Source organism: Zophobas morio, unplaced genomic scaffold, assembly GCF_036711695.1.
Source record: "Zophobas morio isolate AGI-343-1 ecotype UQ-CSIRO unplaced genomic scaffold, CSIRO_AGI_Zmor_V1 ptg000026l, whole genome shotgun sequence".
NCBI classification, from domain to species: domain Eukaryota; kingdom Metazoa; phylum Arthropoda; class Insecta; order Coleoptera; family Tenebrionidae; genus Zophobas; species Zophobas morio.
The window spans coordinates 2,149,590-2,163,483 of record NW_026972131.1 but is presented as its reverse complement, the minus strand read 5'-3'; the positions used below and the strand labels follow the sequence as shown (position 1 = coordinate 2,163,483).

Below are 13,894 nucleotides of genomic sequence, written 5' to 3'. Positions count from 1 at the left end.
CGTTGTCAGATCGAAGGGCGGGGCTTAATTGCAAGATCCGTATTTGTCTACAAGAATTTACCATTTTAAACATGTTTTATGTTTCTTGTTCTGGAAAGACGACTACGTATGTTAAGACAAAAGGCAAAATATAAGCCCCGCCCACCCACCCTATCTTTATTCTGATGATTTTTTTTATTCGTCGTAAGCCGAGGGGCGGAAATTAATTGCAAAATCTTTATTATTTCTCTACTAGAAATTATCGTGAAAGACATGTTTTTGAGTATCGTGTTATTCAAAGAATACTACGTATATTAAGAAAAAATGAAATTAATAAATTCTAGAAATCGTACAAGTTTGAGTCCAGCGGATTCCAGCCATACTACAGATTTTAAAGATTATATAGTTTTTAGAGATTTTCGAGTATCTGGAGATTCTGGAGATACTAAAGAATGTGGACACTCTAAAAATGGTAAAAATTACAAAGATTCCAAAAGTTCTAGGGATTCTAAGTATCCTAGAGACCCTAAAAGTTCTTTAGATTCTGAAGATTTTAGCGATTCTAAAGATTCCAGACGTTTCAAAGATACGTACTAGAAATTCCATAGGATTTACAGATTCAGGGTTTCCGGAGATTCCAAAGATTCTAGAAATTCAAACAATTATACAGATATTCTAGAAATTGTACAAGATGTAGAGCCTAGCGATTGCAGCCATTCTAGAGATTCTGGAAATTCTGGAAATACTAAAAGTTGTAGACTCTTTAAAAATTGTGAAAATTCTAAGAATTCTAAAAATTCCAAAGATTTCAAAAGTTTTAGATTATAAATATCCTAGAAACCCTAAAAATTCGTTACATTCTGAAGATTTAGAGATTCCAGAGTTTCCAGTCTCTAAAGATTCTAGAGATTCAAAATATTCTAGTAATTATAAAAATTATGCAGAATCTAGAAATTCTAGAAATTGTACAAGTTTTAGAGTCTAACAATTCTAGAAATTCTACAGGTTCGAAAAATTCGAAGGATTCTATAGATTCTAGAGTTTTTAGAGATTCTCGAGGATCTGGAGATTCTGGAGATACTAAAGATTGTTGACACTCCAAAAATTCCTAAAGTTCTAGGGATTCTGAGTATTCTAGAGACTCTAAAGATTCTAGAAATTCCATAAGATTTACATATTCAGGGTTTCCAGAGATTCCAAAGATTAGAGAAATTCAAACAATTATACAGAATCTAGAAATTCTAGAAATTGTACAAGATGTAGAGCCTAGCGGTTGCAGCCATTCTAGAGATTCCGGAAATTCTGGAAGTACTGAAAGTTGTAGACACTTTAAAAATTGTGAAAATTCTAAAAATTCCGAAGATTTCAAAAGTTTTAGATTCTAAATATCCTAGTAATTATAAAAATTATGCAGAATCTAGAAATTCCAGAAATTGTACAAGTTTTAGAGTCTCACCATTCTAGAAATTCTACAGGTTCGAAAAATTCGAAGGATTCTATAGATTCTATAGTTTTTAGAGATTCTAAAGGTTCTGGAGATTCTGGATAAACTAAAGATTGTGGACACTCTAAAAATCGTAAATTTTTTTAAAATTTCAAAGATTCCAAAAGTTCTGGGGATTCTAAGTATCTTAGAGACCCTAACAATTCTTTAGATTCTGAAGATTTTAGAGATTCTAAAGATTCCACACATTTTAAAGATTCTAGAAATTCCATTGGATTTACAGATTCAGTGTTTTCACAGATTCCAAAGATTCTAGAAATTCAAAAAATTATACAGAATTTAGAAATTCTAGAAATTGTAGAAGATGTAGAGCCTAGCGTTTGCAGCCATTCTAGAGATTCTGGAAATACTAAAAATTGTAGACACTCTAAAAATTCAGAAAATCCTAAAGATTTCAAAAGTTTTAGATTCTAAGTATCCTAGAGAGCTTAAAAATTCGTTACATTCTGAAGATTTTAGAGAATCCAACGTTTCTAATCTCTCTAAAGATTCTAGTAATTAAAAAAATTATGCAAAATCTAGAAATTGTACAAGTTTTAGAGTCTAGCCATTCTAGAAATTCTATGGGTTCGAAAAATTCGAAGGATTCTATAAATTCTAGAATTTTTAGAGATTCTCGAGGATCTGGAGATTCTGGAGATCCTAAAGATTGTTGACACTCTAAAAACTGTAAAAAAATTTAAAATTCCTAAAGTTCTAAGGATTCTGAGTATTCTAGAGACCCTAAAAATTCTTTAGATTCTGAAGATTTTAGAGATTCTAAAGATTCCAGATGTTCTAAAGATACTAGAAGTTCCATAGGATTTACAGATTCAGTGTTTCCAGAGATTCCAAAGATTCTAGAAATTCAAAAAATTATACAGAAGCTAGAAATTCTAGAAATTATACAGGCTCGAAAAAAAAACGATTCTATAGTTTCTAGAGTTTTTAGAGATTCTCGAGGATCTGGAGATTCTGGAGATACTAAAGATTGTTGACACTCTAAAAATTGTAAACAATTTAAAAATTCCAAATGTCCTAGGTATTCTGAGTATTCTACAGACCCTAAAAATTTTTTAGATTCTGAAAATTTTAGAGATTCTAAAGATTCCATTTGTTCTAAAGATACTAGAAATTCCATAGGTTTTACAGATTCAGTGTTTCCAGAGATTCCAAAGATCCTAGAAATTAAAAAAATTATACAGAAGCTAGAAATTCTACAGGTTCGAAAAATTCGAAGGATTCTATAGATTCTAGAGTTTTTAGAGATTCTAAAGGTTCTGGAGATTCTGGATAAACTAAAGATTGTGGACACTCTAAAAATCGTAAAATTTTTTAAAATTTCAAAGATTCCAAAAGTTCTGGGGATTCTAAGTATCTTAGAGACCCTAACAATTCATTAGATTCTGAAGATTTTAGAGATTCTAAAGATTCCACACATTTTAAAGATACTAGAAATTCCATAGGATTTACAGATTCAGTGTTTTCAGAGATTCCAAAGATTCTAGAAATTCAAAAAATTATACAGAATTTAGAAATTCTAGAAATTGTAGAAGATGTAGAGCCTAGCGTTTGCAACCATTCTAGAGATTCTGGAAATACTAAAAATTGTAGACACTCTAAAAATTGTAAAAATTCAGAAAATCCCAAAGATTTCAAAAGTTTTAGATTCTAAGTATCCTAGAGAGCTTAAAAATTCGTTACATTCTGAAGATTTTAGAGAATCCAACGTTTCCAATCTCTCTAAAGATTCTAGTAATTAAAAAAATTATGCAAAATCTAGAAATTGTACAAGTTTTAGAGTCTAGCCATTCTAGAAATTCTATTGGTTCGAAAAATTCGAAGGATTCTATAAATTCTAGAATTTTTAGAGATTCTCGAAGATCTGGAGATTCTGGAGATCCTAAAGATTGTTGACACTCTAAAAACTGTAAAAAAAATTAAAATTCCTAAAGTTCTAAGGATTCTGAGTATTCTAGAGACCCTAAAAATTCTTTAGATTCTGAAGATTTTAGAGATTCTAAAGATTCCAGATGTTCTAAAGATACTAGAAATTCCATAGGATTTACAGATTCGGTGTTTCCAGAGATTCCAAAGATTCTAGAAATTCAAAAAATTATACAGAAGCTAGAGATTCTAGAAATTGTACAAGTTATAGAGTCTAGCCATTCTAGAAATTATACAGGTTCGAAAAAAAAAAACGATTCTATATCCGTCGTTTGATATGTGGGATTTGGATACGGTGGATTATGGGGTTAATTCACACATTTATCGTGAACTGGAACAAAATGATTGGGATTTTTTAATTGCGCATTATTTGGGGGTGGATCATTGTGGACATCGGTATGGACCCAATCATCCGGAAATGGAGCGAAAATTGACTGAAATGAATGGTGTGATAGAGTAAGCGCTTTCTAAGAATTTAATAATATAAAGTAATAACAAATTTATAGGGATATTGTTGATAAGCTTGACGATAATACAATTTTGTTTGTCATTGGTGATCACGGAATGACTGAAACTGGTAATCATGGTGGGGACGCTGAGGATGAAATAACATCAGCTTTCTTTATGTATTCTAAACAATTACTGTCCTCAGTTCAAAACCACTCAACTGTGGTGAGACAAATCAGCATTGTGCCTACTATGGCAGCCATATTTGGCGTGTCTGTGCCCTTTTCCAATCTAGGAACTATTATTCTGGATGCCCTTCCAGTCATGAACAACTCGTACATCCAGGAATGGCAGTTATCCCTTTTTTACCTATGGGGAAACGTCCAACAAATGATGAATTACATTGAAGATTATGCGCAGACGTCTCCAGGCACGTTCAGCGATTCTGAGCTGAAAGGGCTGCGAGCAAAATACGCAATTTTAAATAGCAAACTTTTTGCCGTTGATCATACAAATCTTGACGATTTTGCCGAAAGCGCGGTAAATTTTTTAACAAACTTGAGAGAAACGTGTGAGAAAGTATGGATTCAGTTTGATTCTTTTTCGATGACGCGTGGTCTTTTGTTTCTGTTTCTTTCGTTATTTTTTGTTTATATGATTACAGATGGTATCCCGAGTAATCGTATACCCGAGATTTTCATGAGTTCGTTTTTAACATGTTCTACTCAGTACTATTTTTAGCCACTTGTGTCTCAATCATTCTTTATCATTTTAATTTTGTTGATCATTTGATTTCAACTATATTTTTCTCAACGGGATTAGTATCTCAGATTATGTTAGTAATGTTGGTGATACAAAACTGGGAGTTGATTTCGTTGAATTGGTACGACCGCAGCAGACGAGAGAAAATTTTGAACCTAGTTTGTCGCTTAGTTTTAATATTCCATTTAGGCGGTCTGTTTTCTAACAGTTTCGTCGTTGAAGAATCATCAGTACTACTATTTCTCTTGGCTACTTTGATTTTAATTGGTAGTTTGAATGTATGTCAAAGCGAAGCGAAGAAAAAGAATATCAGAATTCGGTGGAAATTGTTGATGATCGCGTTTGGAATGTTAGGTAATTCTAGTGAGAATTTCTATGTACTTTTGGCGGTGTCGCGATCGACTTGAACAACCCTGGTGTTACGAAACATACAACACTTTCACTGCTAAAACTGAAACGACTAAACTCCAGTGGATAATTACGGTTATAACGTTGGCTTTATTCGTTACTATCACGAAAGGATGGTTACGAAATTGCGGAAATCTCAACGGATACAAGTTTACGGTGATTTTGTTAAAGTACGCACCAACGGTTTTGGTGGTTTGTACAAGTGGTTATTGGGTGTTGAGCAGATTACCGATTGACGGAAGGAACAAATCATTCAGGCCATGGCAAGCTAATCTTTTAGCTTGGATTGTTTACGGCGTGTCGTCAGTAGGAATACTAACAATGATTATCAAACCTCTTTGTGTGTACATCTTACCCAGCAACGATGCTTCCAATGACACGGAAAGTAACGCCATCCCGCATTTGTTCCACAAAGTTAAGAGATTGTTCAATGAACCAAACAAGGAGGATATTCCAGTTCTGTGCGGTCTCGGTACTGCCTACAGTGCCGTTTTTGTAGCAATCGGAATATATTTAACCCACTTGTTTGCTCTTCTACACGGAGATGCAGCCGCTTCATCCACCGTTATTATGTTTCTAGCATCAGCATTTGTTCTCATAATCACATCAATAATAAGATTGGAGAAAGCCACAACCGTTGGTAAGATTTCAACGTTAGATACGTACTACATACAATACTTGACATAAATTGTTCCGGAACAATTGTTTGATATTCCAAACATGTCACTCTTAGTTTGGGTAATACTAGCGCAGTATTTCTTCTACGGCACGGGACATCAACCCTCCTTCCCGAATATAATCTGGGATGCAGCGTTTGTAGGTACCACAGGAGTATTTAAACACAACTTTATCCCCGGCTCTCTAATCATTATTAATACATTTTGTTCCCAAATACTAATGGGATTTTTAATGCCTCTGCATTTAATCGTTCCTTTCACCATTTCTGTTATGTTACCGTCAATTACTAGCAAAAATGTCCTGGAAAAAGAAAATTTGCGCGGAGAGGTGCTTTTGTACGAACGTAATGGTTTGATGCTTACTGTAGCGTTTACGACGTCTTGTAAATATATGATCTGTCACGCAATTCGGGTATGTTTTATATTTCTGTTTGTATTATTTGTATTTGTACGGTTGTTTCAGGTGTTCGCTACCATGTTGGCGGCTACCATTCACTGTCGCCACATGATGATTTGGAAGATATTTGCCCCTAAGTTAATTTTTGAGTCAGTTGGAATGTTCGTCACTTTGGCAACGGTTAATATAAGTTATTTGGTATTGCTTAGAGTGAATTCGAAAATAGACGAATTTGTAACGTCTTTGAATAAGAGATATAAGTGATAGTGTCAGTTTGTTTTCTTTTTTTTGTAAATAATTTTCTACTGAGTTCTATTTATGTGTGTGTGTAAAAATATTGTAATTAAATTAAAATTCGAAACTATTATTTTTGTTGTGAGTTTTAACGACGTGTGTTTCTTGTTGTCGAAATAAGTCTACACATATTAAGAAAAACAAGGCAAAATGTAGCCCCGCCCACCCACCCCAGCGCAATTGTGATGAATTTTTTATTCGCTGTCAGATCGAAGGGCGGGGCTTAATTGCAAGATCCGTATTTGTCTACAATGATTTTTTTTAATCGTCGAGAGCCAAAGGAGCTTTCTCTATAAGAAATTTATCGTGGAAGACATGTTTTTGAGTATCGTGTTATTCAAAGAATACTACGTATATTAAGAAAAAATGAAATTAATAAATTCTAGAAATTCGAAGGATTCTATAGATTCTAGAGTTTTTAGAGATTCTGGAGATACTAAAGATTGTGGACATTCTAAAAATTGTATAAGTTCTAGGGATTCTGAGTATCCTAGAGACCCTAAAAATTCTTTAGATTCTCAAGATTTTAGAGATTCTAAAGATTCCAGACGTTTAAAGATACTAGAAATTCCATAGCATTTACAGATTCAGGGTTTCCGCAGATTCCAAAGATTCTAGAAATTCAAAAAGTTATACAGAATCTAGAAATTCTAGAAATTGTACAAGATATGGAGCCTAACGATTGCAGCGATTCTAGAGATTCTGGAAATACTAAAAGTTATAGACACTCTAAAAATTGTAAAAATCCCAAAGATTGCAAAAGTTTTAGATTGTAAGAATCTTAGAGACCCTAAAAATTAGTTACATTCTGAAGATTTTAGAGGTTCCAAAGTTTCCAGACTCTGTAAAGATTCTAGAGATTCGAAAGGTTCTAGTCATCAAAAAAATTATACAGAATCTAGAAATTCCAGAAATTGTACAAGTTTTAGAGTCTAGCCATTCTAGAAATTCTACAGGTTCGAAAAATTCGAAGGACTCTATAAATTGTTGAGTTATTAGAGATTCTAGAGGTTCTGGAGATTCTGGAAATGCTAAAGATTATGGGCATTTTAAAAATTTCAAAGTTTCCAAAAGTTCTGGGGATTCTGAGTATCCTAGAGATCCTAAAATTCTTTAGATTCTGAAGATTTTAGAGATTCTAAAGATTCCAGATGTTCTAAAGATACTAGAAATTCCATAGAATTTACAGATTCAGAGGGTTTCCAGACATTCCAAAGACTAGAAATTCAAAAAATTATATAGAATCTAGAAATTGTACAAGATTGCAGCCATTCTAAAGATTCTGGAAATTCTAGAAATACTAAAAATTGTAGGCACTCTAAAAATTGTAGAAAAAATTAAAAATCCCAAAGATTTCAAAAGTTTTAGATTCTAAGTATCCTAGAGATCCTAAAAATTCGTTACATTCTGAAGATTTTAGAGATTCCAAAGTTTCCAGACTCTCTAAAGATTCTAGAGATTCAAAAGATTCTAGTAATTAAAAAAATTATGCAAAATCTAGAAATTCCAGAAATTGTACAAGTTTTAGAGTCTAGCCATTCTAGAAATTCTACAGGTTCGAAACATTCAAAGGATTCTATAGATTCTAGAGTTTTTAGAGGTTCTGGAGATTCTGGAGGTACTAAAGATTGTGGACACTCTAAAAATCGTAAAAATTTTAAAAATTTCAAAGATTCCAAAAGTTCTGGGGATTCTAAGTATCCTAGAGACCCTAAAAATTCTTTAGATTCTGAAGATTTTAGAGATTCTAAAGATTCCAGACGTTTTAAAGATACTAGAAATTCCATAGGATTTACAGATTCAAGGTTTCAGGAGATTCCAAATATTCTAGAAATTCAAAAAATTATACAGAATTTAGAAATTCTAGAAATTGTACAAAATGTAGAGCCTAACGATTGCAGCCATTCTAGAGATTCTGGAAATACTAAAAATTGTAGACACTTTAAAAATAGTAAAAATTCTAAAAATTCCAAAGATTTCAAAAGTTTTAGATTCTAAGTATCCTAGAAACCCTAAAAATTCGTTACATTCTGAAGATTTAGATTCCAAAGTTTCCAGTCTCTAAAGATTCTAGAAATTCAAAAGATTCTAGTAAATAAAAAAATTATGCAGAATCTAGAAATCCAGAAATCGTACAAGTTTTAGAGTCTAGCCATTCTAGAAATTCTACAGGTTTGAAAAATTCGAAGGATTCTATAGATTCTAGAGTTTTTAGAGATTCTCGAGGATCTGAAGATTCTGGAGATACTAAAGATTGTTGTCACTCTAAAAATTGTAAAAAATTTAAAAATTCCAAATGTTCTAGGTATTCTGAGTATTCTACAGACCCTAAAAATTCTTTAGATTCTGAAGATTTTAGAGATTCTAAAGATTCCAGATGTTCTAAAGATACTAGAAATTCCATAGGTTTTACAGATTCAGTGTTTCTAGAGATTCCAAAGATTCTAGAAATTAAAAAAAATATACAGAAGCTAGAAATTCTAGAAATTGTACAAATTTTAGAGTCTAGCCATTCTAGAAATTATACAGGTTCGAAAAATTCGAAGAACTCTATAGATTCTAGAGTTTTTAGAGATTCTAGAGGTTCAGGAGAAACTAAAGATTGTTGATACTCTAAAAATTGTAAAAATTTTAAAAATTTCAAAGATTCTAAAAGTTCTGGGGATTCTAAGTATCCTAGAGACCCTAAAAATTCTCTAGATTCTGAAGATTTTAGAGATTCTAAAGATTCCAGACGTTGTAAAGATACTAGAAATTCCATATGATTTACAGATTCAGGGTTTCCGCAGATTCCAAAGAATCTAGAATTTCAAACAATTACACAGAATCTAGAAATTCTAGAAAATGTACAAGATGTAGAGCCTAGCGATTGCAGCCATTCTAGTATTCTGGAAATTCTGGAAATACTAAAAATTGTAAAAATTCTAAAAATCCCACAGATTTCAAAAGTTTTAGATTCCAAGTATCCTAGAGACCCTAAAAATTCGTTACATTCTGAAGATTTTAAAGCTTCCAAAGTTTCCAGTCTCTCTAAAGATTCTAGTAATTAAAAATATGATGCAAAATCTAGAAATTCTAGAAATTGTACAAGTTTTAGAGTCTAGCCATTCTAGAAATTATACAGGTTCGAAAAATTCGAAGGATTCTATAGATTCTAGAGTTTTTAGAGATTCTAGAGGTTCTAAAGATTCTGGAGGTACTAAAGATTGTGGACACTCTAAAAATTGTAAAAATTTTAAAAATTTCAAAGATTCCAAAAGTTCTGGGGATTCTAAGTATCCTAGAGACCCTAAAAATTCTTTAGATTCTAAAGATTCCAGACGTTTTAAAAATACTAGAAATTCCATAAGATTTACAGATTCAAGGTTTCCGAAGATTCCAAAGATTCTAGAAATTCAAAAAATTATCTAGCATCTAGAAATTCTAGAAATTGTACAAGATGTAGAGCCTAGCGTTTGCAGCCATTCTAGAGATTCTGGAAATTCTGGAAATAAGTACTAAACATTGTAAAAATTCTAAAAATCCCAAAAATTTCAAAAGGATTTAAAGTATCCTAGAGACCCTAAAAATTCGTTACATTCTGAAGATTTTAGAGATTCCAAAGTTTCCAGACTCTAAAGATTCTAGTGATTCAAATGATTCTAGTAATTAAAAAAATTATACCGAATCTAGAAATTCCAGAAATTGTACAAGTTGTAGAGTCTAGCCATTCTACAGATTTTTAGAGATTCTAGAGGCTCCAAAGCACTTTTAAATAAATTCTTTCCAAACAGGAATACCCGGAACCTCAAGATCGTTTTCAATTTTTCAAAAAAAAAAAAAACCGGGGTCCCAAAATTGACTCAAAAACAGTTCGGCCCAGAATTTTCCAAAAATACAACACCAAAGTCCCCCAAAATTGCTTTAAATAATTTACAAAAAAAATATCCATAGGCTGCCAAAATAATACGCCATGGATGCCCAAGAGTCTCCCGAATTAAAAAAAAAAATCACTGCAGCAATCAAAGATTTTTTCCAATTCGTATAAAATAAAACACTATAAGGGGCGGTTTATAGATAGAAAGAGAATTAATAAATATATTTAATCCTCGATTAATTTAACAGAGGATTAAAATGAGCCCGTGATTGGCTAAAACATGAATGTTGGCTTGCAGCGGACCTCAATTAAAAATTAATCGCGAATTAACTTTAATTCACTTTCTGTAAACCAGGTTTTCAAGCTCAAAAGATTTTTTCAAGTAGTTCATCTAGCAACAAAACATCAGATTCCTTTAAATTTATCCGAAAATAAATCACTAGGGGACTTAGAATTAACTACAGCAGCTACTAGACCGCCCACCCACACTCTCTTTTCTTATAGCGTATGTTATTTGTCAAAATCGATCTTATTTTAGCAAGTACTAATCCAGTCCACCTGCCCTTATTTACCAAAATTAGTCTTATCCTAGCAGATACTAGCCCCGCCCACCCACCCTCTCTTTTTCTTAGAGGATATATCATTGGCAAAATCATTTTTATCTTAGCAGCTACTAGCTAAGTAAATAACGCTCCGATCCATAATTGCAACATCAATATTTCCTTGCAAAAATGTACTATTTTAACCATGTTCTAAGTTTCTTATTGTGAAAAGATGGGTATGTATATTAAGTAGAAAAAGCAAAATATAAGCCCCGCCCACCCGCCCAATTTCAATTCTGATGATTTTTTTTATTCTTCGTAAGCCAAAGGTCGGAGTTTAATTGTAAAATCCTTATTTTTCTACGAGAAATTACCATGTGTAATCGTGTTATACAAAGAAAACTAGATGTATTAATTAAAAAAGTAAACCTAAAGAGAAACCCCACCCATCCGTCCCGATCTCAATCGTGATGAATTTTTCATTGGTTGTCAGACTAAGGGGCGGAGTGTAATTGCAAAATCGACATTTCCCTGTACAAATTTTTTAAACATGTTTCAAGTTTCTTGTTCTGAAAAGACGACTGTGTATATTAAGAAAAAAGCAAAATATAAACCCCGCCCACCCACCCTCTCTCAATGCTGAAGATTTTTTTAAATCGTCGAGAGCCAAAGGAGCGGAATTTAATTGTAAAATCATTATTATTTATCTACAAGAAATTACCATGTAAGACATGAGTTTGAGTATCGTGTTATTCAAAGAATACTATGTATATTAAGAAAAAAATAAAGCCAAAGATTAGATTGCAAGATACGCATGTGTTATTAAGTTTCTTGTTTTGCAAAGATGACTACGTATACGTATTAAGAAAAAAGGTAAAATATAAGCCCCGCCCACCCGCCCTATCTCAATTGTGACGATTTTTTTTTAATTGTCGAGAGTCAAAGGAGAAAATTTAATTGCAAAATCCATATTTTCTTACAAAAATTTACCATGTTAAACGTGTTTTATGTTTCTAAAAATAAAAAAATTCACCACTATTGAGATAGGGTGGGTGGGCGGGGTTTACATTTTGCCTTTTTTTCTCATTATACATAGTATTCTTTGAACAATACAATACTCAAAATCATATTTTTAATTTCTTGTAAAGAAATAAGTATTTTGCAGTTAAACTCCACCCCCTTGGTTCACGGCGAATAAAAAAAATCGTCACAACTGAGACAGGGCGGATGGGCGGGCTTACATTTTGCCAGTTTTCAATTTTTAATTCTTCAATTTTTCGATTTTTCAATTTTAAAATTATAAAATCGAGAGAAATATTGTAAAACGGAAAAATTGTGATATGAAATCGAGAATAAGAAAAACAAAAATCAAGAACGAGAAACTGAAAAATCGAAAGATGAAAAATTGTAAAATCGAAAAATTAAAACACTAATGAAAGAATTTGAAAGATTTAAAAGGTTTCAAAGTTCCAAAGATTACAAACACCAAAAATTGTAAATTGTAAATACACTGAAGATTCTAGATAGAAGAAATCTAAAAAATCATAAAGATCTTAGAGGTACTTCAAAAAATTTCAAACTTTGTAAAATTTCTAGTAATTCAAAAGTGTCCAAAGTTTCTAAAGATTGGAAAGACTCTAAGGACTCTGAGAACTCTAAGGATTCTAGAGAGTCTAAAAACTCAAACGTTAAAAAGATATTTAAAATTCTGCTCCATATATTTCAAAGAACTTGTAAAAATTGCCTGAACTCTTAAAATGCCAAACATTTTAAAGATTCCAAAGACTAAAGAAAACTAAAGTCTTAAAAATGTAAAAATCATAAAGGAATGCTTTCTTTAATTTTTGTAAATTTAAAACTCTACAGGTCTTCAACACCCTAATTAAATTATCTTACAATTCTTGGAGATTGTAAAGACTCCAGAATTTCCAAAAATTCCAAAGATTGAGTCTTGAGGTCTATAAATTTTGGCAAATCTGGAAAAATTAAAAAAATTGGAAAATATAATTCTAGAAATGTTTAAAATTTGGGCAAAGTTTGAATTTCAAAATTCTGACATTACCGGAGCCTGATAATTTTAGAAATTTTGGAAAATCTGTATTTAAAATCTGAAAAGTCGGGTTAATCTGGAAAAGTTGAAAATTCTAGACATTTTGAAAACTGCAAATTCAGAAAAATTAAAAAAAATCGAAAGTTATAAAATCTCAAAATATCAAAGTTTGCACAAGAAAATAGAAATTCTAAAGATTCCAAATGTTTCAAAGCTTTCAGATTACAGACACATATTAAAACAAAAAGGCAAAATGTAAGCCCGCCCACCCGCCCTATCTCAATTGTGATGATTTTTTTTATTCGTCGTGAGCCAAGGGGGCGGAGTTTAACTGCAAAATCCTTATTTTTCTACAAGAAATAGAAAACACGTTTTTGAGTATCGTGTTGTTCAAAGAATACGATGTATGTATATTCAGAAAAAAACAAGCCAAAAATTAAACCCCACCCATGTCCATCCCAAGCATAATTATGACGAATTTTTCATTCGTTGTCTGAAAATTTACCACTTTAAACATGTTTTACAGCTGTTTAAAATATTGGGGTTTCGGTGAACAGGTCAACCACAAAAATGTCCCTCCTACTGTAGGAGATTTTCCCTCAAGTTGGCAACACTGCGCACAGCCGCAATTTTTGATTGGTTGAAAACCCAACGTCAACGGCAACGTAACGGCGAAACTTATCTCGAACGACGTGCCAACTTTCAACGGCAACGTCAACGGCAAACAGCAACGTCAGCGACAAGTTTATAAATCGACCTTTAATTTCTCTGTCCCAAAATAAGTATAAAATATTACCTTTATATTTAAAGATGAAGAGGTTTTGTTTGCCCTGTATTCGGTGTATGTCAAATGCAACATTTTAATTTAAAAAAAAAACCTTTGAAGATTGAGAAAAATACATTTTTCTTTTATTAAAAAAAAACAAACCGATTTTTTCACTTAATTTGGGATAGAGGGAGCATTAATTTTAATTATAAAAAAAAGAGTGTGCTTGAGATGTGGTTTTCGTTTGTTTCAACAATATAAAATGAAACATTGAAGACAGCTTCAA

The 13,894-nt window shown here is 32.1% G+C and overlaps 1 pseudogene; it reads left to right on the top strand.

Annotated features, from left to right (window-relative positions):
- Positions 1 to 252: 252 nt before the first annotated feature.
- Positions 253 to 6,405, top strand: LOC135136613 (GPI ethanolamine phosphate transferase 3-like; annotated as a pseudogene).
- Positions 6,406 to 13,894: the final 7,489 nt, after the last annotated feature.